The 18,870-nt window shown below is 42.4% G+C and overlaps 1 long non-coding RNA gene across 2 annotated transcripts in view; it reads right to left on the reverse strand.

Moving 5' to 3' along the window:
• LOC132906081 (uncharacterized) overlaps nt 1-18,870 on the reverse strand; it is a 124,814-nt gene that overhangs the window by 77,676 nt on the left and 28,268 nt on the right. The window contains exon 2 of one of the 2 annotated variants that reach the window (XR_009657936.1): nt 15,319-15,452. The exons of the other annotated variant lie outside the window; for it this stretch is intronic. This is a non-coding gene — a long non-coding RNA (uncharacterized LOC132906081). The remainder of the gene's footprint in view (nt 1-15,318; nt 15,453-18,870) is intronic. 2 annotated transcript variants of the gene reach the window in all.

Here is an 18,870-nt window from a genome sequence, read left to right on the forward strand (position 1 = left end):
GGACGTGCGAAAAACCATGTCACGATCAAACTCTATTTCAGATAGGAATAATACATTATTCAGAGACTTAACGCGAATCACCGTGCTCCGCGCGAGAGCAACAGCTAGATACGATGTGGCGACGTGTATCGTGTTCTATCTATCGCGTGCAAAAGAATTGATAAAACACGCAAACATCGTAATTTTAAATGAAGGAGCGAGATTAAGGTCAAGGGTGGAGGTTGGTGTCGTGCCGATAGAAAGCCGCTACGAGAGGAGAAACGAAATTGCAAAGATTACTTTTCCGCTTGCTTGACCCTCGTTGCTTTCGGACATTCTACCTAAGGTACGGCTCTGAATAATATAGTAATATCTTATCGATAAGCTCGATATCCATGAAGGATAAAGGCGGAAAGTTTGTACACCGAGAAATTGTACATTTCTACATGACGTGCGAAACAATTTTTTATCGAGTTTGCGATCCGCAGTTAATTGGCTTAATCGATTTTCAGAAATTTCTGTTTAGGATGAGAAAAGGACAATTTATACGCGCAACAGCTTGCGTCGTACCCCGAGTCTACTCGACAAACTTAATCGGCTGTGCGTCCTCCATACGGTCGACCATAAATTCCAATGGTACTACGTACATCGTACTCGATCCACGTCGTTAAATCGATACGCAGCCTCCGTTTATAATGCACGACCAGCTCGTATCTTTGTCGACAACGTCGCGGCAGACTAGTAGTCACTGGCTTCGAAAGCCGTGTATAAAAGTTCGATGAGGCGCCTACAATTTTCGTTATCTTGCATCTACTCTCGATGGATTATTGATCGCTCGGTTGTTAGACGACGGCGTTACACTCAACTCTGTGTAACGCTCTTGACAATGTCGAGTGAGACGTAACCTTCCTGCTGTCCTTAGAATAGAAACAAGTTTTCGCATCGAAACGATTAATAATTTAATTTCCGTGGAAGGAACTTCGCGAACGGTTCTAACTTCTCGTTATTTTTTCCCTATAACTCGTCGTACGAACAAATTCTGATGTATTTTCATCGACTGAACGAAAGTAGGCAATTCTCGCGAGAGAATCAAATCCACTTTTCGATAGATCAAGCAGTTAGTCCTTTTCGAAGAAAAATGTCGACTAACAAAATATTATTTACGAGAGGCCAGTCCGATAAGCATCCATAGGATTTGCTCGATTTCCATAGAACGGTAGAAGCAACTTCTGAATCATACAACGACTGTTATATTTGGTAGCTTTAGCGTATTCTCGCAGGATTGCGAGTGAATCGAACGCGATTGAACGTCCCTCGAGCGAAAGCGAGACGCGTTCACAAAAATACGAAGACAACCGCTGACAGGCGGCGATCTGCTGAAAATAATGACGTAGAAACGATCGTTTATCAACGCGAAACGTCAGGCGAGACGTATGACAAACGTGGATCGCGAATGAAATACCGCGGCTCGATGGAGGAAGCACGAAATTACGCGAAATTACCCAATATTACCGAGGAACACGCTAAGCAGTGGCCGTCTCGACCGAGTCTACACCGTATACCGTACCACCTGCCAGGTGTGCCTAACATCCAAGTGTTTTCCTGCGTGGTCGGAAGCACGGGGCCTTAAATCAGCTCGATTATCGCGTATAGGATATTGTAGCTGGCGCTAGATCCTAGCCTCCCGGCTACGTCCAGCCATTAGAGAAGCAGGAAGTCGGCCATTACGTTATCGTGCAGTTCGTTCAAGGAGAACCAAAAAGAAAAGAGACTTGGCCACAATCTTTCTCCTAGATTGTTGTGCTACACCGACGTCGTAATATTATCAATATTATATTTTAGAACTATTAATCATATACATTCTCCGCGTTCAGATACTTATTTATCTAAAGGAATTTACGAGGCAAATGTCTCGAAGCTAATATTATTCTATAGAATTTTCTGCGAAAAATGATAGCCTCTGACGTATAGTAAAGTTCTATATTAAAGTATCACGTAGCAGAACCGATGGACGAATTAAGTTTGATAAGTCCATTAACGACTTAAATAGTTCAAATTTTTACTCTCAGGGATAAAATTCAATCTCGGAAAAGTTTGAAAACATTCGACAAATTTAGGTACGTTCGCGCTTTCCAGAAGTCAATCGCGGAAAATGCATCGAAGGAACAACTTCCATTTCGAAGGTGATCGACGCTCGCTGGCAGTTTTGACTGGACTCGATAAACACGACCCGGACGAGCGATCATTTTTCTCCTGATGAAAGAAGGTGGATAATCTTAAGAGAGGATCATAATTACAGTCGCATGGAGGAATACTTTCCCGGAACAATTGTCCCGGCGTCAAGACTTAATCGACTTTGCCTTCTTCTGTTTGTCGAACGTCGATTGAGATTTCTGTAGGAAGTGGGACGATGAAATCCCCTTGGATAATGTCGTGGCCGATTAAAAAGAGTCGAGCGTAAAGTGTACCCTGCCGCAGGGATGGATTTTTTACTTGTTAACTAACTGACCTCGATTCCAGCGTATATCTCGTATCATTTCGCTCGCGTTGATAAACGATATCTTTCGCGAAACGAGAGAATGCTACGATCCTTGTGACAAGTCTCGCTTGTTTGGGCGAAACGCGTTTCGTTCGTTTTATACGAAAAACTTGTCAAGAGAGCGCGATCGGTTTTGTAAAACAACGCGACACCAGTTACCCAGTTTATTTACAAAAATTGCGCTGCGATTGCCACGGGGGAATAAAGCAAAGAAACTGACACGATTTGCGAATTCGCGCGTTATTTTATATCCGTAGCATAATAGTTTTACTCGCCGCGTCAAACTCTGTGTTTCGTGTAACCGGTTGGAAACAAAAGTACGTATACCGGGTGATCTGAAATATCGGAAGTATATATTTGTAAAATTTCCAATTCTAGGAATAAGGCGAATTTTCGATATAGTAGAGTTCGAGTTCTAGAAGTACAACGTAAATCGACGGCAACAGTGAACAAGATTAATAAGAACGAACAAGAAACGTATCCTTATGCGTGGAAATTTCTAATACCGTCTTATTGCCGCTATGTAATTCAAGTATTTGTCATTCATTATACATTCCCCTTGATAACAACTGTCTCTCCGTTCCGTCGTTTCAGAGTCTAAAACTCGCTGAACAATCTTAGAAATGCAACGTTATGTCAGAGTTTGTGTAATGAGTTAATAAGAAGTCTTAACAACTTGAAGGTACGAGCACGCGTAACACGTAGTAACGGTAATTAGATGCAACTCGAACTTGTGTATATCCTATGGATTAGTCGTTTGTTTGAAGTTTAAACGAATGCGCTGTATAATGTTTAATTTATTTCCATCCTTCTATCGGGTCTCTGAGAGACCGCTCGCCTTGCGATACTATACCAGATGCGTGTAAAATGTATAATCAAGGAACGCTTTATAAACGTGTAACAGCACACGTTGGAAGACTTCCGAACGATATCCGAATTTAGTTCTCTGACAACGATGCAATTCCTCGTAAAAGATAGCACGAGAATAAAATCCGAAATTGTACCATCATAAATTACGGTCCACCACGTTGAGCGAAAAATTTAAACACGGAGAACCGTTTCAATGTGGCTGGTTCTTTTCGCACCGAGTGTAGTTAAATCCTCGTGTCGAAACTCCCGAACACGTTACAGTCTCGGCAAAAATATTTAACAGCTTTCTTTTGTACCTCTATGGATCTTTTTTACAACCGGTCAGACATTCGCCAAGTTGCGGCGCACAGAGTAATCCGTACGTGTTGCGTTTAGATGTGCGCGGCTAATTGCAAGCTTCACGTACATTTTTTTCAGCCAAGGAAACATCCTGCGGCGGTAGTTAGGTCAGAGCGTGAAGAGCGCAGTCCGGTCGGTCCTGGTGGTTGTATCGCGGAACAGTTTTTGTTCAACGTACAACTCGAGTTCGAAAAACATGAAATTCCCCGTTCCCGTGAGAAAGTAGCTCGTTTCACGGAGAGCGCGTGTCCACTAGCGTATTAGCAGACAGAACGTACTAAAATTCTTTCGGTACCCTCGCTGCGATGGTGATTCTCAGGCGGCAGCTGCGAAAAGAGCGCATCCATGTTTCATTTCCATCTCCATCGGGGACGCTGGTGCGAACCACCAACATCTCGCGAAAGGTAACATTTTTCAAGCATAAGTTTTAACCTTTTTATTCGCAGTTGCTGTGCAAAATCGTATTTATGATTTTACGAGTTAAAATTCATAGAGGCTCTCGCGACGAACCATGTTCTTATAAATATCTATAAAAATTAGCTCTCTAATTTCCCAAAACTTTCACCGAATTGTCAATCGGGGAACGAAGAATCGGTTAAAGTACTTTCCCATCTCGTGTTTCCTAGACCACAGGAAATTCGATAAAGTCGATCGCTCGCGAAAAGATAGAACATTCATCGAGTAGCCGGAAGCGTCTCGACGATCAGACATCCCGGCGACGGTACTTTCCTCGCGTATACTCCCCGATTATTCCCAGCCGCAGTGTTATCCTCGGTCCTGTAAAGCTACACTCGTGAACAACGGGTAGCGCTTTTGTTAATCGTAGTTCCGAACTGACGTCTAGTGGCGAGGCATACGGCAGATGTTGTGTTGCTACGTCGTTACGAAATGTCCACGCTGATTAATCGCGAACGACGAGGACCCTTTGCGTCCGTAACTGTCGGCTGCAATCGGTTCTACATGCTCATTGGCGCAGACGCGATATTCCAGTCGTCGTGCTGGCGATAAATTAAACGATTGTATTTTGCTGTCTCTCTCTTCCTAAAACTTGTCGAATCTGGTGCTGAATTCTTCCGAGAGAAAATGCTTTTGATGCATGTTGTTTACGAGCCTCTGCAATGCTCAAACACGACGATAAACGAAATATGAAACGAAAGACACGCAAATAGGGGTCTCGTAATGGTAATTCCGATAATTCGTATGTTTCGAAAGCTAAACACATCGTGTAAACAGCCGGCATGTTGATGAATTTTAATTTGCAGTGAAAAATCTCGAGCAAACGGTTTCCATTTGACGTACGACATTGATAAAAATACAAAAGAATTATTAACGGAGTAAAACCAATAGTTGATTAAGCTTGAACACAGAGGTGCAAACAAATACAAAGGGACAGAGCTCTATGAGATTCAGAGAATACCCCAGGCCCTATCCTTTCTATTTTCTACTTATTCGTTCATCGTTTGTTTGCGTTTCACGGTATCGTCGCTATACCGTCGTCGTAGAGAAACGCGGAAAGAACAAGGAAGAAAATGAAAAAAGCGAGAGATTTCTTCGCTATTGGGAAGCTTTACGAAACGAAGAAAGTTGGCGAAACGCATCAACGGTTTTCAGAAGCTATGTGTTATAGTTTTATCGTTTTGCGAGCAACGAGTTGAACTCGATTCTCTTTCAACGGTGCTAACGAATAAACGAAGCGTATAAATCGTTGCCTTTAATCACTCCCCAGCGAAATACTTAAGAGAAAGAAGAGAGCTGCACCACATAACTGCGGCTCTTCCGGCAGAATAGATGGCAGCCATATTGCAAGACAGTAAAGTTGATATAGTGGTCGGGTCCAACTGAGGCTCGCGTTACAAAGGATAACACGAAAGCGAACAAAAGTTTGGAAAATGCTCGGAGAAAATTATGGCTCTGTTTCTCCCAACGCTAGCTAGCATCCTTGCAAAATGATAATTCAAGTCAAAGAAAAAATTCTGCTTGCGTTGTTTCTACACGAACTGAAAACTTTTTACGACACAAATGAGCGAAATGAAGTTGTTATTACTGGAAAGACAAGAGAAATTTCTTCGCTTTTTACGTCACCGTAAAAATTCAACTACGCAATACGCACAGTCGTCGTCGTTTGGTTCCGCGCGTCTCGTTACAACGTGAAATTTTTACGTAGCGCAGCAACACCTAGTCGCTCATCGGTTATGATTCATCGGCTACGATTCATCGGCTACCTCGGATTCGTTCTCTCAAGGTTGTCGACGTAACTCGTTAGCGGAGTAAAACGGCGGTAAATACAGAAGAGAGGACTGATCGTTTAAAACGCAACGTAAACACGGTCCAATCAAAGGTTATGGGCCATTAGGCAAGAGAGAAAATTGCGCTGCGTATGCAGGCGCACGCGTCCGTTTGCTAATCGGTCGCGCGAGCCACCTCACGTGCTCGCCCGACCGTGAAATCTTTTCGCGTCATTGGTCGCTAAACGCGTATAAATCACTGGCGTTGGTCGTCGACAGCGCTTTCCACTAAGTTACCTGAAAATTACACGGATCGTTTCCACGGTGTATCGCGCAACGTTGGCGCCGCTGGTTGTCAGAAAAAATGCCAACCATGCTGAAAAATATACCGTATCGGAGACGAGCGCTGTCGAGAGAAAGGGTTTCCGCTTGGCCTTTACCGAACCACTGCTCGGGTTCTGTGAGAACGAAGGATACGTCTTTAATAGCAAAGCGTACAAAATTAAGTATGATCGGCCAGGATGTTCGAATGAAATTTGCAACTTGCAAGTCTTCCATTTTCATAACCAAAGTTATTCAGGCGAGTCGATGAATTGCTATTTTCTAAAGCTGTATGCCTCGAATAACCAATTCACGTAATCGCGTATTCAGTTGGTCCATAACGATTTTGCAATAGCTTTCCTATTTATCACTATCGGATAAAGTTTCAAATTGTGTCGTGGCATTTAGCGCCTCTCATTAACTAGCATGGAAAAAAGGTGCCTCTCTTTCTTTGTCACTGGGATCAGACTACTCGTTGTTCATTTCTATCTATTCCTTCTACCCTTATAACGGTATCCTCGAGGCGAAGGAGATTGGTAGCTGGTAATAATGAAAAGTCATAAATAAAAATTACAAAGAGATCTTCTCGGCGAGCAAGCTCCATAGTAAGCGTCATAGGAAAAAAGGCAGGTGAAAAAATAGACTCTGTATCAGGCAAACTTTGTTACTTTACCCGTTAGTTCGTCTTGCGACTCCCTACTTCCTTTCTCTCTGTTTCCTCGCTTCTTCGGTTAAACAACGACTCGCCCATCTCTTCTGTTCGCGTTCCCCTGTCTCTTCTTCCACCAGCAACCGGTTCCACTGCTATCGTGGGAACTTGTTAGCCATGTATTCTACCTTAGAACTTTGCACTTGGTGGCAACGTGCACGACCTGTATGCATCCTCAAAACTTCTCGCGATGAATCGATGAACAACGGACAATGGAGAACTTGCAAAGCTGGAAATCAACTTTCAATTATCGTATACAACTATAAAAATGTGAAACTCGAGACCGTAGAAACTTGCATTAGATCTGAAAAGTTCTACGATGAAACATTTTGTGTACGCCATTCGATCCCGATGTTTGTTATGGAATTTTCCTGTTATCGACTGTACATATTATGCTTTGTTAAGCTCTTTAAGTCAAAGTCTAACAAACGTAAATTCTTGTGCTAATTGTTTCTGCTTTGTGTTCCCTTAACCAACAACCCGAGATGGCGAAAAAATAAAAAAAGAACAGCTTTACGGGATTAGTTGGACTACGAGAAAAAGTTCATATAAGAAGCGCGTAGACACGAATTTCTGTTCAGCCCGGTGGTTTTACCTCGACAGATGATTCGAAAGCGATACGTTTGATGAAACCGTGAGTTTCACGCACGTCCAATTAAGGTCGTGCGCAAACGTCGTGGACGCAGGATAAATAAACGAGAATACAAGGCGAGCGACGAGTTGCGGACGTAGAGGTGGAGTAACGGTGAAACAAGAGGACAGAGAAGTGGCGAGGACCGTGTATTTACAGGATTTCATACGGCCATTAAATTCCCATTTGCCCATCGATCGGTATTTTCTACCGTGGGACTATAATTCGCGCTCCAACGTATCCGTATATATCCGTGACGACAGCAGCGTCGACAATCCTTGGAATTACGTTAATTGAATTATCACCGGCAAGATTGCATTTCCAGGACTATCTGCAACTATTGCGCGCGTTACGGCAAGGGTTCTGGCACTTGTGATGTCTCTTGCGGCTCTATTATCCGATACAAACCATGTACCGAGACGTGACCGAAAATTTATGGAATCAATGTCGGCTGGAAAAATTTCTTCCCTTGCGGAACCGCAAGGAAAAAAGACGGAAGGAAAAAGTCACTTTCTCGCGGAAAGATGTAATGACGTGCTGATATCTACCGGTAGTATATCATGCCTAGTCGCAAATTATAGTGGCCCGTGCTGCGTTTGATAGATGACCGCAATTCAGTTTAATAATGGCCCTAGTAACGCCTTCCAAGTAGCTGGATTACTGTAACTTCGAAAAATAAGTAGTGGGTCCCTATCGTCGCGATTCTTCCGACTAACATTACCACCCGTGTGGTAATGCTAACCCCTTTTAAGCGGTTGGGTTAGAAAGTACGCGAGTTCGTAAAAGTATACCTTTTTTTTCTCAAATTATGTAAATTAATATCGCGCGGCATGATACGCTCGTGTGCTCGTACAGTTGATTAGGTACACGAAGAAATTATACACGTCTGTTGACTCTGAGACTCAAATCGTTGGATAATTAAATCAGGAAATTCATTGCACGACTGAAATGTAGCAAAATTCAGTTTATGTCAACTCATCGAACACAGGAAATCACGACGTACGATCACTTATGTTTTAATAATAATGCCAATCATCGGTACGTATAATTATTATAACGTCATGATCGACAAATGTGACGCGCTATTTTTGTGATCGACGAGCCTTCGCGATAATAACGAGAAATAATCAAATTTCATTTATAGCCGATCGCGCGAGATCGTCCATCATACAGTACCGGTTACACACGCGACTATTAAACCGAAATTCGCTCTCCAGGTTATAATCGTAAACAGTCCGTTTGACTGTGGATGTGAAACTACCTCACGGTTCACTGAATTTCCTTCAACCGGTATTATTTGAAGAGTACGTGTATGTATAGGTCGAGAATTTCTCTGTTTGTTATCAGCGTGCACCTGAATTTCTGCATGCATTTGTTGCGTCGAATAATCATAATGGTTCACTTGATAACGATAAAGTAGGACCGTCTATTGTTCGCACGCGTTATTATACGATTTCGAACGTACCGCTGTATTTGTCGAAATTCTATCAATTACGAATTGTACGAATCATATATAACGATATAGAAGAACAAGCAAATAGAAGCGTCGAATAATCGGAGACAGAGTTGAAATCGTAAAATAGTGCCAACACTCACATAGCCTGACTCTGTGTTAATCTGATGAATCTTTCATAGTAATTTAACAGCGAAGAACGTACATTACATTAAATATAAACAATTCAAAATATTAAGAAATTGTAATTGAAATAAAATGCGAGTGACGATATAAAAAGAACAAATTATTTTGCAAGTATATTTCATGAATGTATAAAGAGAGATTCGCACCAATTCGAATTGTTCAATCAATCTCTATATAATACCACACAACAAATATATACACGCCGTGTGAATGATAAGTCATGTGCAATGCTGCGTTGCGAATCGCATTCGTGTACGATTAAATGCAAATGTGTGTATACTCGAAAGGTTGGAAACGGTTGGAAACGGTTGGAAAATGCGAACGATGGTGGATACGGTGTGGCGGGTACCATGTAACATATATGGTCGGGATGCATGGAGAGAGTTGGATAGGGGAAGGTGGTTACGTTCGCAGAGTACGCCGTTTTGACAGCTGCCACTCTGCAGTTAATCGAGTTTTCATGTTAATGGGTTGGTCAACGGTAACGAATTGAGGCCGATTTTCAACGGTGAACGTAGATACAATGCGAAGCAGAAGACAATGTAAGCAGAGATATGCATCGTAACCGTATGCCGCAAAAACGGTAATGCGAATAGAATATTAAATACAACGTGGTCTGTGAATGAATAATGGCGAGCTTGCAAATGCGGTCTTCATTCACGTTTGTAATACGTACTTTTAGTACTTTCGAAACCACTGCTTTATTTAAGTAGGCAAATTCAAATCCTTACAGGATGTTAAGAGCGTCGATCCGCCTCCCAAGCTCGTAGGAGGATCGTGCGCGAGACCGAAGACTTATTAATATCACAATGCAGAGATATATCGCGTAATCGCTTTGTACGGTCAAGAGTTCCAGTGACGTGTTTTGATTCCGAGAATCGATCGTGGATGCCAATATCTTGGTGCAACGATTGGATAACACGACAACATACAATGGATATTACGCGCGACGACGTAATCAGCGTCTATCGCTAATGAATTAATCGGGTTATCGGTGAAGGAGAGATGCCTGCAGGGAGACAACTGCCGCTGAGATGTCGCATGGACACAGCCTCTCACTCATCTCTGATTACGAATTCGACGTAGGATCGACTCTGGGATACCGATTGCTCGATGACCAAATGGCCGATGTTCGCGCGATAATTTCTGTCGCTATCTGCGTACTAGACATTTGTAACGTCGCATTGTCGTGAATCGATATTTTCTCATTGCATTGCATGGCTGCTGCTAGACGTAGTAAGCTTTAAAAATGTTAAGATAATTATCGCGTTAACGCAGGCGATTAGCCGCATTTTAACGCGCTTGATTTCATGCGACGACAAAATCTTTTGATGAACTTATCGAGCAGCTTCCGAACCTCTCGGCAATGATTCGTAAATAAAAACTGTAAAGTGTCACGAAGTATTTCGTGCGGAGAAAGAGGTATTCTTGGCCTCGTCGTTGAACCGCGAAACATCGGTCCCGTTTAATACATGCAGCACACGACCTTTACCACGGTTTCTATTCATCTTGATTGTTAGTAGGGTAGAAGGAAATTATGTCTATAATTACGGCTTGAGTAAAAATATTCCTAACGCGATATCGTATATAAGAGCAAGCACGGACATACATACTTCTTTTGTTCTATCGATTCGCGCCTCGGCCAGCACAATTTATAAATACCTTGTAAAGCCCGTGTACACGTGCTGCGCGTTAACATGCGACCGACCCGCGTAACCCCTTGTTTCTACGCTGCGTGGGAATCTGCAATGTAAAAATATCCTCTACAGCCCAGGAATTTCCCGCTGTTCTTTACTTCCCGCCTTTTCTATTTTAACAACCACGTTTTAGAATATGCAAATGCAAATTTAGAATAGATGTTGCGTGTCGCAGTCGGACTTTGTCGTATAATTTTCGCGCGCTTTCACCGCCATTCGAAGTAAGGAAGAAGATAACGAAAGACTGAAACGTTCGTTGCCAAGGCACAATCGAAGCTTAACGATGGTGTGCGCTCAAGAAAAAACGACCGTATAGGGGAAACTTAATGGATTTCGTACTGTTTTTGTTTCATTCGTTCGCCACTCGTCGTATGTAATTCCGATGCTATTGAAGAAGAGAATTCGCGTGTCCGTACGTGACCGATCGACGTTGCCTCGCAAAGTCGCACACGTCAGGCCGTTTCCGAACAGAAGTGTATCAATTCGACGCACTGAGCAGATGCCACTTAGCATTACACGGTCGGTCGCCTATATGCCATACGAAGTTACGGCTTTCTACGTTCGATGCACTCTGGTGCGACGCCAGCCCAAAATTAGTTGGCTAAACGCGATAATTGCGAGCGTCTATTAATTATGTCGTGGTCTTTAAATGACCAGCTATAATCGTGGTCGAAACTTATCTCGACGTGATCTCTCCCATAACGTAGTGTGCGCTCGGCATGCTATAGCATCGTTGCTCCATAGGAAATTGGTCAACGGCCTCGTTTATCGCAGCTCGTGCAATTTTTATCGTTTCGCCGTCAAAATTTATACCCGTGGAATCCGTTACAAGAGAACGTGGACCTGTTGTATTCGTATGGTGTGCATTGGACGCGACACAATCTTCGCGACTACATCGCATACAAAATTATTCGCTAGTGCGTGCGTTCGTTCGCTTGTCCGAATAGTTCTAGCACGTCTGACATCTCCTTGATTTCTCTACTGGCTGTTCGCCTCGAATTCGTCCTCGCGTTTCTGTGTAGCTTTGTTCTTAACGTCGCTCGAACGTCTAATATACGTCGTCGTTATCGCGACCGATTCACAGACAGAGCGACGGGAAATCTGCGGATATATTTTTTTGCGTGGCCGCGAGAGCAGCAGCCTGCAGGGCTGCGATTAAGGTTTTTAATTTACACGCTTTGTTCTTGCTGACAAATGGCGAGTAAACAAAGTACGTTGCTCGCACCGTGTATTGATAAAAGTTTAGAGGAACCGCGTTGCGCGGCAGTTGTGTAACTTCGTTCCTCGTGGTTCGCGCATTTAATCTCCAGCGTGTTTTTACCTGCTGGAAAATCACATTGTAAACTATATTTCATAGAACTGGACGCGCTCATAGTTATACCACGAAATGAGCCATGAATAAGAAGATTCCTTATCGTAATTGCAATTCAGGACTGCGAACGAAACAAACGAAGACCTGTGGCTCGACGAGAATAATTTCGGCGATGTATTACCGTTTCCCAGGCTTCAATAACGCTCGGCTGTCGCGCGTCTGGCTGATCCGAACCGCTCACCGAAGCGAATTCGTCTCAAAGCGTGATCCCGGCCGATTCGTCTCGCTGATCGTGACTATTATCTATTCCGCCGCGCTGTTCCATGCAAACGACGGAATCGGTCGAATTCAGCCATGCACGAACAGACGACCGAGCATGCTACGCGAAAGGCAGCTATTACTTTTCAGCCAAACCACATAAATAGACGACAGCCCAACGCATAAATAGTTTCCCTCTGTCTGGCTTTCGCGAGATGGGACGCAATTGCGCGGATCATGATTGGCATCGATAATTTCAATTTCGTTCTCCTGTTCTCTGTTTCCTTCTGCACATCTCTCCTATCCGCTCAACGCTTAAACGTCCGACCTTTATCCGAATCTAGGCAACGCGTCGCAGCGTTGCATCGATGATTCCCGCGATCACATAATTTATCGTTGGAGAACAATAATCTATACCGAGGGAAATGGAACGTTTGACCCCCGTAATGCTGGATGGGAAATGGGAATCGGAAATACATATCCCTTAAATAATCTACCAAATCTGTCCATGTGTTCTCGTTGAGAACGATGATCGTCGACGACGATGACGATGCTTCGAAAACGATCGAACAGTTGCCCGTTGAAACTTTCTTTTCTTCGCGGAAAATGTTACGTAAATCGTTTCGTATTTGTTTTCGTATCAACATCGTATTAACGACGTCAAGCTGATAATTGCCGTTGATAATCGTTACGGTTTCCAGATCGTATCGAGAGTTATCGCGAACACTGGCAAAATCGATCGTAAACGCGCGTGAACCCACGCTGTCCTATTTTCGAAAATACTACAACTTACGTTTCTTGTAATAGTTTTGTTTCTATCGTTCAGAAAGCGATGTTATGGATATGCGGTCGAATGATGGATGCAATAATCGTCGTCGTGTTAAACTGGCTGAAAATTGTCAGAGCGATCAGCTATTCACCTCTGATAGAATAGAAATTTCAACAAATATGATACGATACCGTAATATAATAACGATGAATAGCGATAAATCACTATACAATTTGTGAATATTTCGCTAGAAACTTGGTAGTGGATAAAAAAAAATTTATGACCATTCTTTTTTAATATTCATATTCGATCACAGATCCATACATTATAAATGAATTCATTCGATGAACGTCCTCTTTATTCAAGTGTCCCGGCCGATATAGTATCTTATTTTATTTCTCTTTCTATTGGCTCGTTTTATTTTCTCTTTCACGGCTCTCTGCTGGCGTATAATTTACCAACACGAACCGTCAATAAAACATAGACGGTCGAAAATGATGGTTGAAATGATTTTGTACGAAAATGAACGAGTGTCGTGCATTCAATGGAAGCGATTAATTTGTGAGCAACTCGATTCGCAGAAATATTATGAATGATTTGCGTAAAGTGCGTAGCTAAAATTCAATGTTAACGCCGTGTGTGACGAGAAGTGCTAGGAAATCGGCACGCTTATGTAATTTGGTTTTTATGCAGATTCAACCAACGTGCACAATGCATCGTCGAACATCATTTGCTTGACCGTATAGTAGAAATACACGACAAGCATAGAATCTGTGATAATTCAAAGAGCCATTTCCACGATCCTGTAAGAGAAGTGTATTAACGCAACGATTTTACTCTAGAACTAAACGGGATTAATATCAGCAGCGTATTGTATATTTCGTAGGAAGCGATTGAAAAGATTATTTTTTAACAACGCGCGAAGAAATTTTTATTATTAACGATAAAATCGATCATTACTCTCGAATTCGTAATCCCGTAGATATCTATTTTCATTTAATCCCGGCGGAAAAATTTTTAATTTTAAAAGTCGTCGTTAACGTCTTTCTTTTACTTGTGTACGCTATAGTCTCTTCTTTACGGTCTTTCCCTTTGCTATTTTTTATCTTTCGATTAGCAGACTTTAGTATATTTCGCAAAGCTTCGCAGCCTTTGATCAAAGCGTTTAAGACGGAGCTTATTTTACAACGGAGATTGCGAGCTTAACTCGAAAGTTACGAGTATAATCAATGATAATAACTGAGGTTCCTTTTAAAGCCGTCGGTATTAATGTATTCAAAGTGTTCTTAGGAATTCAGTAACGGAAGGTTCTCTTTCCTTATGGAAGCTAAGTAGCCCGAATTCTCCTTTTTCGCTGCCCCGTAAGATTTATAACGACTAACAAACGAAAGATATCCCGTCTTAATTTAGCTACGAATCTAATTGGCATGTGGATAGGAATGTTTAATCAGCCAACTTCAAACTTTGAATATTGAAAACCAATATTATTTTTAATAACGTGTCGAAGAATGTTTTAATTCAACTTGTTCGTTCAACGAACGGAATGTAATTAGCGAAAGAACCGATCGACTCGATTGTATATTTCTCTGCGGTTCGATAGAACGGTTCGCGCCCAGCCGTAAGAATCAAGCAGCCTCTTTTAAAAAAATACCTCCGGCAAATCGAATTTTATTTTCATTGACAGTACAACGAACGATTCTAAACAAGTAAATCCGGGCTTGTTTCTGAAGCAGGTCGGAAGCTTCGCGGTGGAAGCCGAAACCGTGGAAATTCGAACAAAGAACGAAGCACGAATTGAAGGAAATTTGCCTAATACGCAGAAAGAAGGAAAAGTGGTTGTAGGTGAAGCGGTGGCTCGGGCAGATAGACGTGGAGGCAGCGAGGCAGACAGACAAGCAGACAGTGCGAAAGACGAAGGAAAATGAGAGACCCTGAGGGAAAAGCGGGAAAAGCCGCGGGTGCTCTGGCCCGGCAGAGATTTGCAATGCTAACCAGGGACTGCATTAAACGGGAATTAATTTCTTGCTAACCGTCTGGAGTAGCTGTGCCCCCGGAGTGTTCTCTTTCTCTTTCTTCGATCCTCGTTCGAGCTCGTTGCAACCACCAGGCTACTGCCGCTACGGATAATCCTGCCGCGTTTACTGAACTCCCTCGGGTGACCATGCTGGAAAACGAAGAACGTATTCGTGTACTCTCCGCGAATCCTCCTGGTCTCCTTGCAGAGCTACTTCCCCGGGGATACTCAGACGGGACACGTTCGCACGCGACCAACCACCGTTCACCGTTGCTTCTTTTCGAAGAAACGTCCTCGTAAATTTACTTCCGGCTAGCTATTACTATTGTACATCTCGAGATCTCTCTCGTCGGTAGAAAAAATAAAAAAATACAGCCGACAAAAGGAAAGGTCCATGGGATTTTCTCAGTAAATCTTAATTTAGAGGTTAATCGAGAACGTATCTTCTCGAGAACTTGGCCGTGTTTCACGCTTTGTACCGTAGGGAGGCGGACGATCGCTGTTTAACCGAGGATTTTAAAGATACAACTGGAACGTACCTTTCGCTAATCTCCCGACACGTTACTTAAAAGTGGAACATGGCGTTTAAAGCTTTTTCTCTTTTCGCTCGTATTCAGAATATCCGTGTAAATTCAACGTTATACACGTATGGTGCAACTATAGCCATATGTTTAAACTGTAATTGGTTGATCGATATTAATAACGGAGATTGTTCGTAACGATAGTAGGATTTACGCGCTGTAGAAACAGGTTTACGGGTTTCACGAGATCGCATCATGAGAATTCTACAACACGATCGCCTGTGAATGTTCACGAACACGTAGCGTAATTACGGTGGCGACAAATTGAAGACTGATTAACGCTCGACTGCCGCTGACAATCGTTTCACGTGCGAGACAAGAGGGTGCTCGCAGCGACAACGGAGCTGCAATTCATCCACGTATCGAACTTCGATACTTCCGCCAGTCGCGACAGCTCTCGAGTGCTCGCGCGTCAAGGAGTTGAATCACGAAGAAAGAGAGTTTCATTACACACGTTGTTCAATAATTCTCGCGTGGTCGTTTATCTCTACGTATCACTGTCTATCTGTGAATATCGTGTTTTCACGTGCACCACGATAAAACTAACGATTCGACCCTTTAATGAAGTTTCTCTCGAGATTCTCGAAAGAATCTAAAACGAATATATCATATATATATATATAAATGTATATTATTTCGTCGTGATTTATCTCGTAAACAGGAACCGGATAAACTGTCATAAACAAATTTTTAATCATCGAAGATCATCTCTGAAATTTAACGATAACGTTTACGTTTGCTTTGGCTGAATTCCAAAACGCTTTCAAAGCGATGGATTTTAATGCCAAAAATATTTTAATCGGTCTCATTAGCATCGTCGATTGAAAGCGTCTATTAATCCCAGAGAATTTATTTAATTAACAAAAATTACTCGTACCGAGCGACGCCATGATCCAAAGCCAGTCGATGAAACGATCGATCGAATCGATCAATTTGCCAATTAATCAGTCGTTTGCTACGAATTAACAGAAAGATATCGGCCGCGAAATTAACAACAATACACGTGCTAACGCCAGTGCTGATCGCTTTATAATCGTCGTATAAATAACAATTTTATGGAAAAGAGAAATTGCGATAGTTCGCAAATTTGATTTTATCCCCTTTATTCTATTTTGCTTCCTAAGAAAATTTACTTGTCGGAAATATTTTATTTCAAAATCTCCTACTAGGAGCGCATTTCGGGATTTATGATACACTGCGTACGCTAGAGGGAAGAGCTGACAGTAACGGATCCGCGAAAATCGCAGCGTATAAAACTTCACCGCGGCGAGACAGTGGTGCTGCAAAATTTGTTCAAATCAGACTACTCGTGTTCTTGTTACACGCATCATGGAGAATGACGTTTATACGGGCAGAATAAAAGCAAACGTTTTAAATTCTCTGCTTTACATATCGGTGAGAAAAACTCTCGTGTTTTTAATTATCTTCGGGAAAATTGAAAAAACGGTTGAAGAAACATATCGCGTTATTTTCAAAAGCAACGAAGGAATAGAAACGCAAGGGGAACGAGGCTATGGGTCGGTGGTTTACGTCCGCGCAAACAGATACGTGGTACTGGTGTCGAGAGAAGAACGATGTAAACAGGCGGTGGACGAGCGAGGACGAAGGAATATCGGTGTCGAGAATCGAGCGGGGTGGAGCGTGTGCAGAGAAGCGTGTCTTGTGCAGAAATCTACCCCGTTCGTAGCGGCCGAAGCGGCGGGGATTGGGGAAGCCCCTGGTGGTCGATACGTGGGTCAGCAACATGCTTCACTGGCAGTGCCAATGGGGCGGTTTGCGAAATCCTCGAGCGGTACAATCCGTCTACGAAATATCGCAGGTGTTTGGCGAACGAGCTATAGAATCCACCGAATGCCGCGATAAAGACCTCCACGATGACTATAATTAATAACGGTTATCTATCTTTGGAGCGAAGATAATCAAATCTAATCCTTGCCGTACGATTCTCCGAATTACATTCCCACGGATTAGAAATTTCGAGAGACCGTTGGAATTTCGAGCGGAAACCTCGCTATCATCCTATCATTTGATAGACGTCTTGCACCGTTTCTAACGCGTACGAACGTTGCGATCAAATGGTCTGTAAATTATTGAAATTAATGGACCTTTTTCAAACAACGATAGATATTAATACCTGTGCGTCAAACTTTTGACTAAGACGGTACAATTCTATGGTACTTGTCTCCGTAATCCGCAATCCGATCTTAGATTTATCCGACTTTACTGTTCGACAACATCGATCCATCGAAGCCATCGCGAGATGAAGCTTGATGTAGCCTGTCATTATTAATAACCACTTCGTTCGCATTATTATCGGTGGCATAGTCGTAATTCACGCAAGTGTCGCCTGTCTGTTTTAATATTCGCGCGTAATTTCCACGTTGTAAGATTTCTGTTTGCTGTGATAACGATTAATCTTAAAGTAGAATTTCTATTTTGCATATGAAAGATCGCAAAAGAAGGATTAGGACAGAGTATTGGAAGATCGACACCTAATTATCACGTAGTTTTTAAATTCCGCGCCAAATCGATATTCGTCTTCGCTCGTTAGCTTGATTCACAGTTTTCTTAAATTGCTACTTCGCTCACTTTCTTTTGCTTTGAAATTCAGTCTCGACAATAGCCGTTCGCGTTTGTTATTTACTCAATTAGCCAAGGATTCGATCTATTCACTGGGTGACGTATTATATCAACTTTGAGATTAATGAGAGCTTACTTTGAAAACAAATATTTTTCATACGATCTCAATTACTCGACCAAGTACGGATCAAGCTACCGAATCCATTAAACAGATTGCAGCGGTGCATTTTTTAAAAGTCCCATGCTGCTTGTTTCGATTAGATCCTCGCGGCACGCTCTCTTGTTTCGCTTCGCGTAACTGTTTTCAAATTGTACGCGAATCGTTTATTTCTATTTCGTTTTATTTCTCGCCAATTTTTGTACCTATTTTTTTTATCTTTCAATTTTTATATACATACACGATAAAT

This window comes from Bombus pascuorum, chromosome 4 (assembly GCF_905332965.1).
Source record: "Bombus pascuorum chromosome 4, iyBomPasc1.1, whole genome shotgun sequence".
Taxonomy (NCBI): domain Eukaryota; kingdom Metazoa; phylum Arthropoda; class Insecta; order Hymenoptera; family Apidae; genus Bombus; species Bombus pascuorum.